The following is a 12,964-nucleotide window of genomic DNA, read 5'->3' as shown; positions in this document are numbered from 1 at the left end:
GAGCACATTGTCACAGATTATCTTGGTTTTCTTATTTTAGTAACTAGAAAAGCTACCCACATTTAGGGAAGAAAAGATGTATTTTTCACTAGCACACATTCCTGCTTTTGTTCTAGTGATCTGCCTTTGTAGCCAATAACTCTTACTGGGTATATTACAAGTTCTGAAACATCTGTTTCTTGTCATGACCTGATTTCACTTTTCACCCCAGCTACAGGTTAAAGATAAGTGTCGGAGTGGAGCTGAGTCCTTGTGTCTACTAATCTCACATTCTAAGACTGGGGTGGGCAATTATTTAGGACGGAGGGCCGTTTACCCAGTTTTGGCAGGCTGTTGAGGGCTACATGGGTAGCCCCACCCCTTGACAGGTGCCACGCACCCTGGTCACCATCTTAGGACCAATGTCCCAATGTCCTGGGACCAATGTCCCAGTGCCAGCACCGGTGGGGCCCAAAGTGGGGCACAGGCTGGCAGGGGTCTGTGGAGCCCAGCTGGGCAGCACCAGCAGGGAGAGCGGAGAGCTGGTCTGGCTCCATAGAGCCCCTGCCAGCTGGGACCCCACACTCCTGCCACCCTGCTCTGGGCCCCGCTGGCACTGGCCCAGGGACACCAGTGCAGGCCCCATGCTCCTGCTGGCTCCCTACCCACTCACTCCCAGTGCCCCCCAGCCCCACGGTACAGGCAGAGGGCAGCGCACAGCCCTGACCCCCTGCTTGCCCACAGGGAAGAAGCTGGTGCTGAGCGTGGGAAAAAGCAGCCCCTCGCCCACCCCATGGCCAGCACTCCCTGCTTTAGGCACTCACAGCCCATGCGGGGCTGTCCAGAGCAGGTACAGGCAGCCCTACGCGGGCTGCAAGCGGCTACAGTGTGGGGCACTGGCCATGGGGTGAGCAAAGGGCCAGTTTTCCCCGCGCTCAGCACCAGTTTGTAACCCGGCCCCGCTGCCAGCCTGGGCTCCAAACTGGCTCCGGGCTCGCCCATTGGCGGCAGCAACTGCAGCCCTCCCCACCTGCCCTTCTGGGCAGTGTTGACTGCTGCTGCCCGCCCGGAGCTCATGCTCTGGACAGCCTACAAGCGGCAGTGGCAAACACTGCCCAATGCAGCAAGTGGGGGGGGCTACAGCCCGTTGCCACACACAGCCCTGATGGGCGAGTCCAGAGCCGGCATAGGGCACAGGCTGGCAATGGGGCTGTGTCACAAAGTGGTGCTGAGCACAGGGGGGGAAAGCGGTCCCTTGTCCACCCCATGGCCAGCGCTCTGTGCTGCAGCCACTCGCAGCCCGCATGAGGCTGCCTGTGCCTGCTCCAGACAGCCCCCTGGGCTGCGAGTGACTGCAATGCGGGGCACCGGCCACAGGACGGGAGAGGGGCCGCTTTTCCTCAGGCCACTTTTCCCTGGGCTCCTTCCCTGCCCTCCCTCCTCCTCCCCCCTTACCTGAGGTTCTGGCGCAGGGCAGCCATGTGGTCCCAGACCAGAAGCCCCTGCTGGGGCTTCCAGCTGGAGGCATGGGCCCTGCTGTTGTGGGAGCCTGCCAGGCTTCCCCTGGGTCCTACTGCCCTTGGTTCCTGTCATTTTTGACAGGAACCAAGGACAGATGAATATTAATTTTCTAAATTTTTTAGGGGCTCCACAGGCTGGATAGAATGGCCTCGCGGGCCAGATCCAGCCTGTGGGCTGTATTTTACCCACCCTTGCTCTACATGGTGAAGTAAATGTTGTGTTCAGGTTCTGACAGGTATGTAGTTACAGAAAACAGATTGCTGTCATTTATGTTGTGCAATCAAGAGTAAAATATAGACCTAAGTCTCATTTATGTTGAAGCCCCTCTTTACTGCTCTGGCCATTCTAGGTATTTTGAAAAATGGGACTAAATTATTTTAGAATGATCTCTAAGACCCCTTTGCACCAAAATTAGAGTGGCATAAAGTGGTCTTGGTATCAATATGAACTGTTATTTTATTCTGAAATAAGTATTCAGGACATTATTAGTGCCATTCATGGACATGATCCAGCACTGTACTTAGTACATCTTGTGAGGAGTTGAGTTCTCTCAGATCTTGTAATTCAATAGGAATTAAGGGATCCTAGTACATCACAGCAGGTACTAGAAGCCAGACTTTTAAGGTCAGTTAAAAGCCTATAGGTACAGAAAGGCACCTGGTAAGTGTAAGAAATCTCTGATTTCAATGGAAGGTAAGTTTCCACTAGGCAACCATATTCTTCTTTGTGTGCCTAAATACATTTAAAGTTTTGAACACAAGTGCTTTACAAGATTAGCTCAATATTTTTGTCAATATTATTTTGATAACATTATTGTCAATATTTTGCCAAGTACAAATTTATATTAAAAAAAAAAAACAGGCAGGGAAGAATGGTATAGCACATGCATTTCTTTTTCTTTTCTTTTTATCTTTTGTGACTTTTTAGTAAGAGAAGTCTCATAAAATTGAGTATGACAAACCAAAAGGGTACTGTACTATAGAAATTGCTATAAACCTATTTAATGTAATAGAGAGTGAGGTTCCTTGGTATAGAGTTCTATAAGCTAGTTTAAACATTCAATTGATGCTGTCTTTCTATCAAATTATCAGGGCTTGTCTATAAAGTTTCTTTCCTCTATTCTCAATCTTTACAATTGAAAGAATTGATAACCCCTTCTTACTACGCAAGAAGTTGTCGTTTTGTGTGTAGATTAGATGCAGCATGCTCTAGAATTTACACATGCATATGTAATTGGATTTTAAACTTCACTACAGAACAACAAGGAAATTTTTTTACCTCCCTACCTGCCATCTGACACCTCCAGGGAAGAAATTCTACGTGATCAACACATCAAAGAGCTACTCAACACAGCTCACAAAGACACTCTCAAGGACCCAGAGGGATAGCCCTCCATCTTCAGCTCCCTCTGTGCAAAAATGAAGTTTATTTCCTATGGGAACTTTTTACCATCTTGTACTATCTACACTTTTCCCAGAGCCAGATGAAGGGACTTTGATCCTGAAAGCTTGCAGAAAAGGACAGTTTTCTTGCCATTTTCCTTTTGGTCTAATAAAAGGTATCGTTTTGGAACCAAGAGCTCTAGCATCACTAAATCCAAGGTAACCTAGAACACACTAAGAAGTGTACTAAACAGGTGACAATGATGGCTATACAAGTGTTCTCTAGAGATTTAAGGTCTTCTGCTTGAAATACAATAGTCTATTTTCTCAGGAGGATAGGCTGACTCTTCCATCCCTATATTCTGACCCTCTTTCTAGTGGTACCTATTCCAATAACTCCCATTTTTGTTTCTCTCATAACAGACTTTATACTTTCTATATGTTTGGTGGAAATAAAGGAGTACTATCAGGGACAGCACTTTGTTGCTCAGTAGTTGGTTTTCTACACATGAAACACTCACTTTCAGTCCTTAGTCAGTGCCCTTCTTTACTGTAATAGACACAGAAACCTACAAAAAGAAGACATGCTTTTCCATGGATCTAGATCACTTTCAAGTTGTTCTTATACAGGGCTAGAATGACACTAAATTACTTCCCCTGTACATTCCCTAGTTCCCTCTGTTATTCACTTTGGAATAATTTTAATTCCACCTATTAGGCACTTGACTACAATTGTACTATAACTTGTTCAAGACCCTAAAAAAATAATCCATTAATGTATCTACTTTTGTAACCCACTAACATTTGAGCTTGATGATGACCTGAAAGTTGGTTGAAACTATTTGTGCTGCACCCTACTTACCACTCAACAATGACCTGTTTAACCCACCCAAGGCCTGCCTTCCTTCATGACGCTCTTTATGGAGCAACCTCCCTGACCTGGATTTGTTTGCAGATGCCCTCTGGATCAAGGAATGGGAATTACAGGAGGCCACAAACAAGTTCCTTGTGACAAACCCCACTCAGCAACCTGCTGACTTTGAACTACTGCAGTGAGAGTGGTCCCTGCTAAACAGGTTCAGGAGAGGCCAAGGCCCCTGTGCAGCCAACCTTTACTGCTAGGGCCTCAGTGCTAACCCATTATGCACTTGTGGAGAGATACAAACAATGCTGCACATCACTGAGGAGTGTCCCCTCTTAGTTTGTAGATTAAGTAGATTAATAACTTTGAACTCAACTAGGAGGTTATTGCTTGGCTTTGCATTTTTGAATTCACTAAATACATAAATAAATAATTTGAGTCTTAAAACCAAGTTACAAAAAAGCAGTGAGGAGGAGAAGAATCCACTCACCTTTTTCATTGAATGTTTTTCACAGACTGACACCCTATCAGAATCCCTAAAGTAAACTGGAAGTAACCAACAGCAAGTACCACCAGTATGCCAAGTCTGCTTGTGGAAGATGCATGTGGAAAATGCATTTTCTGCAGTTGCTCCTCAGTTCTGAGAGGGGTTTCTCTAGATGTCTGTCAGAGCCTGAGCTTGGACATCTCTTGGAAATTCTACAAGACTTTCCTATTTGGGAAGGCTTTTAGCAAACAAAGCTAAACTGAGATATACTTTAGGGCAGGGGTGGGCAATTATTTGGGCCCAAAGGCCACATAGGCACACAGTGCACAGGCAGGGGAGGGGAGGGAGGGGTGGACCCAGTGGCAGCTCCACGCCCCACCATTCACTTGGAAGCAGTGACCAGGACCAGGCTGGGGCCTGGGGAGGTGGATGGCAATGGGGCACCCTCATCCCGTGCCAGGCCACAGCTCGCCCTGGAATGTCCCCAACCCCACAGGCTCAGCATGGGTTATAGTGGCCCAGAGCAGAGTGGGGGGGCAGTGGCAGCAGCGGGAGCCCTATTGAGCAACTCTTCACCTGAATACACAATCTCCATTCAGACCAGTCCCTGCCCCTGTGCCACTCTGCTTCATACTAAGCCAACAGGGCTGTGGGCTGCCACCGCACTACACTGCTGGTTGGTACAGGATGGGGAATCACCCAGCACTGCCCATAATGGCTGAGGGACCCATCACAGGCAAGGAAAAAAAAATAAAAATCACTCTATAGGCCAGATCCAGCCCACAGGCCATATTTTGCCTACCTCTGCTTTAGGGGGTCTCCATATTACATGAATATTGTAATTCTCTTTTAAGTTGTTTTTAATTTACATTCCCCCATTTTGTTAGCTATTTTGCCCTGTTCTTGCAAACTATTCTGTCCTCTTATTATGAGGCACTTTGAGCTTTTGTTAGAAAGGACATGTAAATCGATAAATAAAGCTCATATTTTTGCGTACCATATGCCCCCAAATCATACATGCATCTAAAATGAGAAAAAAAAAAAAAAAAAAAAAGGTATTTTTTTTCCAGAGATATGGCTACATAAAGCAGAGACGGAGCCTAATCTTAAATTCACTCTCCCCCCCTTTCTGCTCAGGCAAAAGCTACAATTTGAGCATTTCCACAGATTAATCTGCAGAAGCTCTTTGGCTGCTCAGCCAAAAGCTGAAACTGTAGTTACTGCTGAAGACTGGACTCCACATATGGATCTAGGATTTTGAAAAGAGGTAGAAATAGTTTGCAGAGCTGTGAAAGAGACACCAGTACTTGTTGTTAGCTCCTTTGATATGAGAAGGACAGTCTTCCAGTAAATAGGGGAGTCATCAATGAGTACAGAGATGGCCAAGCAGGCCAATCTGAGATCCACCTGTTTGACTGCAGACATGAAAAACATTGGGAGGAAGGAGAGGACCCTGTTAACATTGGGTCACAGCTCTTTCCCTTTGTCTCTGTTGTTTATCTGGCTCTATAGTGAAACAAATTTTCACAAAGTGATTGATACCTTATAGTACATCATGGTGCTACTGGGAATGATTCAATGCCTGAGTCTCCCAAGTATTGATGTTCATATCACATTTCTTCAGATTGACCTTTAAAGTATCCTTGAAACTCTTCACTTCCTTTGTTGACATTGATGTTAAAAAGATTCTCATCTACGTGATACAGGATGCTAACTCTGGATGGAAGGTTATCAGCAATGAAATGTGGAAAAGTTATGATACAGACGGAAAAAAAAGTGTTGGTGCAATCACACATCCTTGCTTAATTCCATTTCTAATAATGAAGGGGGATGTTTATGTGCCATTACTATGTATCGCCACTGTTGTGTCATTAGCAAGGTGCGCCATGATGGAAAAAAAAAATTAAACGACATCCAAATCTCATCAGGATCATCCATTGGGCTTCTCTGTTGATAAAATTAAAGGCCTTATTCAGGCCATGTAAAGATATCAGTGTTAGCATACAATCATAGAAAATTAGGGTTGGAAGGGACCTCAGAAGGTCAAGTCCAATCCCATGCTCAAAGCAGGACCATCCCCAACTTGATCATCCAAGACAAGGCTTTATCTACCTAGGTTTTAAAAAACTCCAAGGATGGAGATTCCACAACTTCTCTGGGTAACCTGTCCCAGTGCTTCACTACCCTCCTCATGAGGTTTCTTCCTAATATCTAACCTAAACTTCCCTTGCTGCAACTTGAGACTATTACTCCTTGTTACTGTTACTTGAGACCATTGCTCCTTGTTCCGTCATTTGCCACCAGTGAGAACAGCCTAGCTCCAGTGTTGCTTACTTCTCCTGCAGGCATTCCTTCTTCAGCTGTCTAGTAACAAAGAAGTTATCTATAGTACCTCTAAATGGTCTGAAACCTCCCTGGGGCTCAGGCAGAATTTCCTCAGCAAGGAAGGTGAGTCTCTTGAGGAGAATTCAGGCAAGCATCTTCCCAGCATATTGCAAAGGAGTGCAATACTAAGAAAATTGCTGCAGTCTGATCTCTATCTTTTCTTGAATATGCTAACAATGTTGGTATCTCTTAGGTCACTGGGAATCTGTCTGTGTTTTCAGAATAATAATGTGTAGTTGGTAAGAAAATTTTTCCACCTTTGTTATAAAATTCAGGTGGTATTCCATCAGGACCATATGCTTTGTTGCTCTTCATATGTTTATTGGCTTTCAAGGCCTCTTGATAAGTTGGTTGGTCTGCAAGGTAGTCCTTAATGGGTTGTTGTGTAATGTTGTCAATGGGATTGTTTTTGACATTAATGTCTCAGTTCAGGAGTTCTTTCAAGTGCTCTTTCTACCATGCCTAGATGGTGGAACCATTTTTAGAGTATTATCCTTGGACCTCAGAGGGAGAGCTCTGTGTGCACTTGGCCCATAGATAAGTTTGGTTGCACTGAAAAAGTTAAGCATGTCAGATGTTGGCAAACTTTTGAATCTCTTTTGTTTTGTCCTTCCACCGCTTACTGGAGTCTAAATGCATCATCTGTGTTGGAGTTGGAGTCGGAGTCTAAGCCCATCAGTTGAAGTCTAAGGTTCACAAGATGCTCATTGATGCCAAACAGACACTCCACCATCTGAGTAACATTCTTGGTCTTGATAGCACAACTAACACCATAAATCTGTTAGTCTTTTTTGCCCATTGTTGGTTTCCTTTCCAGGGTAGCCACTACCACAGCCACTCTGTGAGCTGCCCCTCTCCTACATGTCTGGTCTCACTGAATGCAGCAATGTCAATGTCAAATTGTATAAGTTTTCTGGCCACAAGTGCAGTCCTTCACTCTGGTCAGCTGCTGTTAGGGTAATGAATCCAGGTAAAGATGTTCCAAGTTGCAAACTTTATTACTTGACTTAGACCTCTCAGTCACAGAGGAGTCCAAGTGCTAGTATCTGAAAGGCTGGAAGTTCAAGCCTGGTTGAGGGCAAGTGATCTTAAGTTATAATTTCTGGCCCTGTCTGGGTTAAAAAAATTAATGTATACCTTGATTTTAGCAAGGCTTTTGATGTGGTCTCCCACAACATTCTTTCAGACAAGTTACGGAAATATGAGCTGGATGAATGGACTGTAAGGTAGATAGAAAACTGGCTGGAGCATTGGGTTCAGAGAGTAGTAATCAATGACTCAATGTCCAGTTAGCAGCTGGTATCAAGTGGAGTGCCCCAGGAGTCAGTTCTGAGGCCAGTTTTGTTCAATATCTTCATCAATGACCTGGAAGATGACACAGAATGAACTCTCAGCAAGTTTGCAGATGACACCAAGCTGATGGGAGTAATATATATGCTGGAGGGTAGGGGTAGGATTCAGAGAGACCTAGACAAATTGGAGGATTGGGCCAAAAGGAATCTCATGAGGTTCAGCAAGGGACAAGTGCAAAGTCCTTCACTTAGGAGGGAACAATCCCATGCACCAGTACAGGCTGGGACTGACTGACTGGGCAGCAGCTCTGCAGAAAAGGACCTGGAAGTAACAGTGGACAATAAGCCGAATATGAGACAGCAGTGTGCCCTTGTTGCCGATAAGGCTAACAGCATACTGGGCTGCATTGGTAAGTGTGTTACCAGTAGGTCAAGGAAAGCAATTCTTCCTCTCTATTCAGCGCTGGTGAGGCCACATCTGGAGTACTGTGTTTGGTTTGGGGCCCCCCACTACAGAAAGGATGTGGACAAATTGGAGAGAGTCCAGCAGAGGGCAACAAAATGGTGAGGGGGCTGGGGAACATGACTTATGAGGAAAGACTGAGGGAACTGGGCTTATTTAGTCTAAAGAGGAGACTCAGAGGGACTTAATAGGAGCTTTCAAGTATCTGAAATAGGGCTCAAAAGAGGATGGAGCTAGACTGTTCTCAGTGGTGGCAGCTGACAGAACAAGGAGCAATGGTCTCAAGTTGCAGCAAGGGAAGTTTAGGTTTGATATTAGGAAGAATTTTCTCACTAGTAGGGTAGTAAAACACTGGAACAGGTTACCCAGAAGTCTGAAGTCACATTCCTCCTTGAAGCTTAGGCAGCTGACTTATTGCCACAGTGGGCACCTGTGTCATTTGGGGATCCAGAGTGCTCAGCCACCTACCTGAATCAAGACAACTAGCTCACACTGAAAGCAGCAGTGAACTCAGTATAAGGAAACACCCCATACCACCCAGCCTTTACATTTTGCCATTGTTGCAATGGCAATGCCCATCTTATTCAAAGTAGTCTAATAATGAAAGCATTCAACCAGGAAGTGGGAGACATGGGTTCTAACCCTCTTCAGCCTAAGGAGACTCAAACTCAATATCCCAAGATGAATTATCTTTCTGTTAATCAATAACCATCTAACATAAATGCATTAGCAGCAGGGGAAAAGCTAAAGGATCCCTCTTCCCAGTAAAGTCCCCTGCTTACTGGGCTAGAGTCAGGCTCACTCTTGCCTGTTTTTCTCCTTCCTCATGAATCTTGCACTCTTGACTGCCCGGAAGTCTGACTTGACCAGGAGAGCCAGAAACCCCCCTGCCCAGACTCTTCTAATTTAGTATTTAAGACACTCTTGGGAAGTAGGCGATGTGGTTTTGAATATCCTTATGCTGAGAGGGGTCTAGAAAGTACACGAGCACTCTAGCTACCAACATATTAAACAAAAATGCTAAAGGATGCGTCTGAGAGCTGAAATTAGCCGGGGTGCTACCTTTTGCACTGAATTCAATGCTGCCACCAGCATTAAGCAATCTCTAGGCCTAGTCTGTGGATATCTAACAAACTGAGGATTTAGGTGAACTTCAGACACTTTTCAGCATCAATCAAGATTGCAATAAAGCACAGGAGGCCATTAGGTTCCTTGATGTTTGAATTAGTATGCCTCTGAGCAGGCATATAAGCCTCAACCAATAGGCATAAGGAACACACAGGCCAAAACAGAAGCACTGAAACTAAGCATTCAAGTTGTTTTGCAGATTCTGAAGAGGGCTAATTTGGATCACTTTTGAAGACTTAGGGGGTTCAATTTCAAGTACATCCTGTTTAGTAGCCTACAAGAACGATTTTGATGTACACCAAAGGACACTTATACATGTGCAGGGAGGCTGCTCCAATGCGCTGCAATAACGGCACGTTAAAGCAGACTCAACTGATTGAGTCTGCTGGAGCGTAGTAATTACCGTGCTCCGGAAGACACCAGCATCACATGCATCAGTGGCCCCATGCTGAAAAATGGCAGCAGAGGTGCTTTAACTAAAGTTCGTTTGACAAGTTAAAGTGCCCCCAATGCCATTTTTCAGCACGGGAATGCCAATACACATGATGCTCTGGGTGCTTTAATTAGAACAGCTCTCAGAGCCATTCTAATTAATGCCCCTCCTCCCCTACCCCAAGCATGTCTATAAATGCCCAAAGAAGCTACCTGGATAGCAATTCCAGATGGTTTGCATCTCCCAAATGTGTCAAAAATGCTGATATCAGAAATATTGTGCAGTTAGAGTTTGAGTGTCTTAAAGAAAAAAATATAGACAAATATCAAGCCTAGCTTTTAAACATCACATTTAATATTAAAAAAGGGCTTGAAACTGTTGGCACTGAGCCTCACATTTATCATACAATCCTAGAAAATTAGGGTTGGAAGAGACCTCAGGAAGTTGTCTAGTCCAACCCCCTGCTCAAAAGCAGGACCAGCCCCAACTAAAACATTCCAGCCAAGGCTTTGTCTAGCCAGGTATTAAAAAACTCTAAAGATGGAGATTTCACAGCCTCCCTGGGTAGCCTATTCCAATGCTTCACTACTCTCCTCATGAGCAAGTTCTTCCTGATAGCTAATGAAAACTCCCCTTGCTGCAACTTAAGACCATTGCTGCTTGTCCTGTTATCTGCTACCACTGAGAACAGTCTGCTTCATCCTCTTCGGAAGCCCCCTTTCCAGTAGTTGAATGCTGTTGTTGAAGGCTGTTATTAAATCCCCTGCCCCAGTCTTCTCTAGGTGAAATAAGCCCAGGTCCCTCAGCCTCTCCTCATAAGTCATGTTCCCCAGCCTCCTAACCATTTTCATTGTGCTCCGCTGGACTCTGTCCAGTTTGTCTACATCCTTTCTGTAGTTGGGGGCCCAAAACTGGACACTGTACTCCAGATGTGGCTTCACCAGTGCTGAACAGAGGGAAAGAATCACTTCCCTCAATCTGCTGGCAACACTCCTAGTAATGCAGTTCAGTATGTTGTTAGCTTTCATCGCAACAAGGGCATACAATTGGCTCATATTCAGGTTATTGTCCACTGTAACCCCCACATCCTTTTCTGCAGAGCTGCTGTTTAGCTAGTCAGCTTCCAGCCTGTAGCAGTGCATGGGATTGTTCCATTCTAAGTGCAGGACTTCACACTTCTCCTTATTGAATTTCATGAGATTTGCAGGCAAACTCTCTAGTGAACTCCCCCTCACTCTATTTAAACAAGGGGCTTAATATAGTGTTCTAACTTCTGAGTTTTAGCTATTTACAGGAAATATTGTACGTTAGTTACTCCAATTAAACAGCTTACCTTAATGGCTCCCCTTCAAAGAAGGGGTTGGCACACTGACTTGCAAACTGCCCTGTATGCTGTGCCTGTTTGCTCACTCAAGGAGTCTCCTTTTATACCCTCCTGGGTTTGAACTGACTCCATACCCACACCAGGCAGGAATCATCCAACAATGCTTCAGCTAGTAGTACTCCCAGCTGCTCAGAGCACATGCCCAAACACACGGCCCACCAAACACACAGGCTCACTTACTTTCCCAGAGCAGGATCTGGTGCCCTTCCTCCTCTTGTTTCCAGCAAACTGCTTGCAAAATGCCCCATTTGCTATCCCTGTTCACCCATTCCCTGATCACTCAGGGAGTCTCCTTTTAAACCCCCATGAACCTGGGCTGGCTCTGCCTCCTTGTTAGGGCTTTTATAGCTAATTTTAACATGCCTGATTATGGAACACTAAAAATCAATGACATTTCCACCTCCTTTAAGGCACAAAATTTAAAGACTGATATTTTAGGATAAATGGGCCCAGAGCCTTGTTACACTTTACACTCTAAGTGGCCTAAATGTTATTAGGGTTACCATATTTCCAGTTTCAAAAAATAGGACACCTGTGGGGAGGGGGCTATATGAGTGTGGGTGGGTGAGGGGCAGTGATATGCCCCTGCTCTGCCTCTGCCCCTCACTTCTAAGCCAAAGTCCCCCCAGTCCTGCTGCTGCCTCTCACTTCTGATCCACCGTACCCCACCCCCCAGACCATGCTGGTGCCCCTCATTCCCAATCCACAGCCCCCCTCTCCCTGCTGATACCCCTCACTCCTGACCCACACCCCTATCCCCTCCAGCCCTGCCAGTGCCCCTCACTCCTGACATGCAGCCCCCTGCCCACCCCTAGCCCTACTGCCCATGCAGCTCACTCACACAGATACTCTCTCTCTCACCTGCCTGCAGCCTGGGGGCCTGCACACAGAGCATGTGATCCCCCAGCATCCAATCACCTTCCTCCACTGCCCCCAGGCCCAAGCAGCCAGGCCAGGAGGCCTGGGGAAAAAACAAAGGCAGAGCCAAAACCTGGACATTTGTTTGCATTTAAAATACCCGCCCAGATACAGGACAGCAGACCAGAAAAAAGGACATGTCCAGGAAAACCCAGATGTATGGTAACCCTGTGTTAATCAGTGTTAGTGCTAGCTCCCATTTGGAGCACTCACATGTTCAGGTCAGCGTGGGCCTGGGGGACTGAAAGGTCAGAATGCCCCTCCCTCCCTGTCCCAATTCCAGGCTTCTGCCCTGCCCCGCCTTCTCCTCCCTGGGGCTCCCCCTATTCCTCCCCTCCAACTCACTTGTGACTGCCCATGCTGTCTGTTCCAGGGGAGCAGGCAGGAGAGGTTTAACCTGCCTGCCCAGCCCTAGCTGCCCAGACTTTCAGCCTGCTGCTCTGCTCTAGGCTGGTGGTTGTGGTAGCTGGGCAGACAAGTTAACTCTTCCTTGCCTGCACCCCCTGAACATACAATGGGCAGCCACAAGGAAGCAGGGAAGGAGGGGCAGTTAGTGGGGTTCTGGAGTGCTGGGCTTGGGGGCAGCAAACCTCATCTGGGCCAGCCAGGGAGGGGGAGTGGGTGGGGTGTTTACATTAAGGTGTAGCCTAGAGTGGCTGAACTTTAGTGTTATACAAGCTGGGTAGTACAGATCAGATTATCCTGCCCTAAAAGTAGTTTTCAGGTGTTA

At 46.1% G+C, this 12,964-nt stretch overlaps 1 long non-coding RNA gene across 1 annotated transcript in view; it reads left to right on the top strand.

Moving 5' to 3' along the window:
- LOC109281221 (uncharacterized) overlaps positions 1–12,964 on the top strand; it is a 231,072-nt gene that overhangs the window by 214,527 nt on the left and 3,581 nt on the right. Inside the window, exon 4 of the long non-coding RNA XR_009459720.1 lies at positions 2,757–3,101. This is a non-coding gene — a long non-coding RNA (uncharacterized LOC109281221). The remainder of the gene's footprint in view (positions 1–2,756; positions 3,102–12,964) is intronic.

This window comes from Alligator mississippiensis, chromosome 2, assembly GCF_030867095.1.
Source record: "Alligator mississippiensis isolate rAllMis1 chromosome 2, rAllMis1, whole genome shotgun sequence".
NCBI lineage: Eukaryota > Metazoa > Chordata > Crocodylia > Alligatoridae > Alligator > Alligator mississippiensis.
The sequence above is the reverse complement of the archived record's forward strand: the minus strand, read 5'-3'. Positions and strand labels throughout refer to the sequence as shown.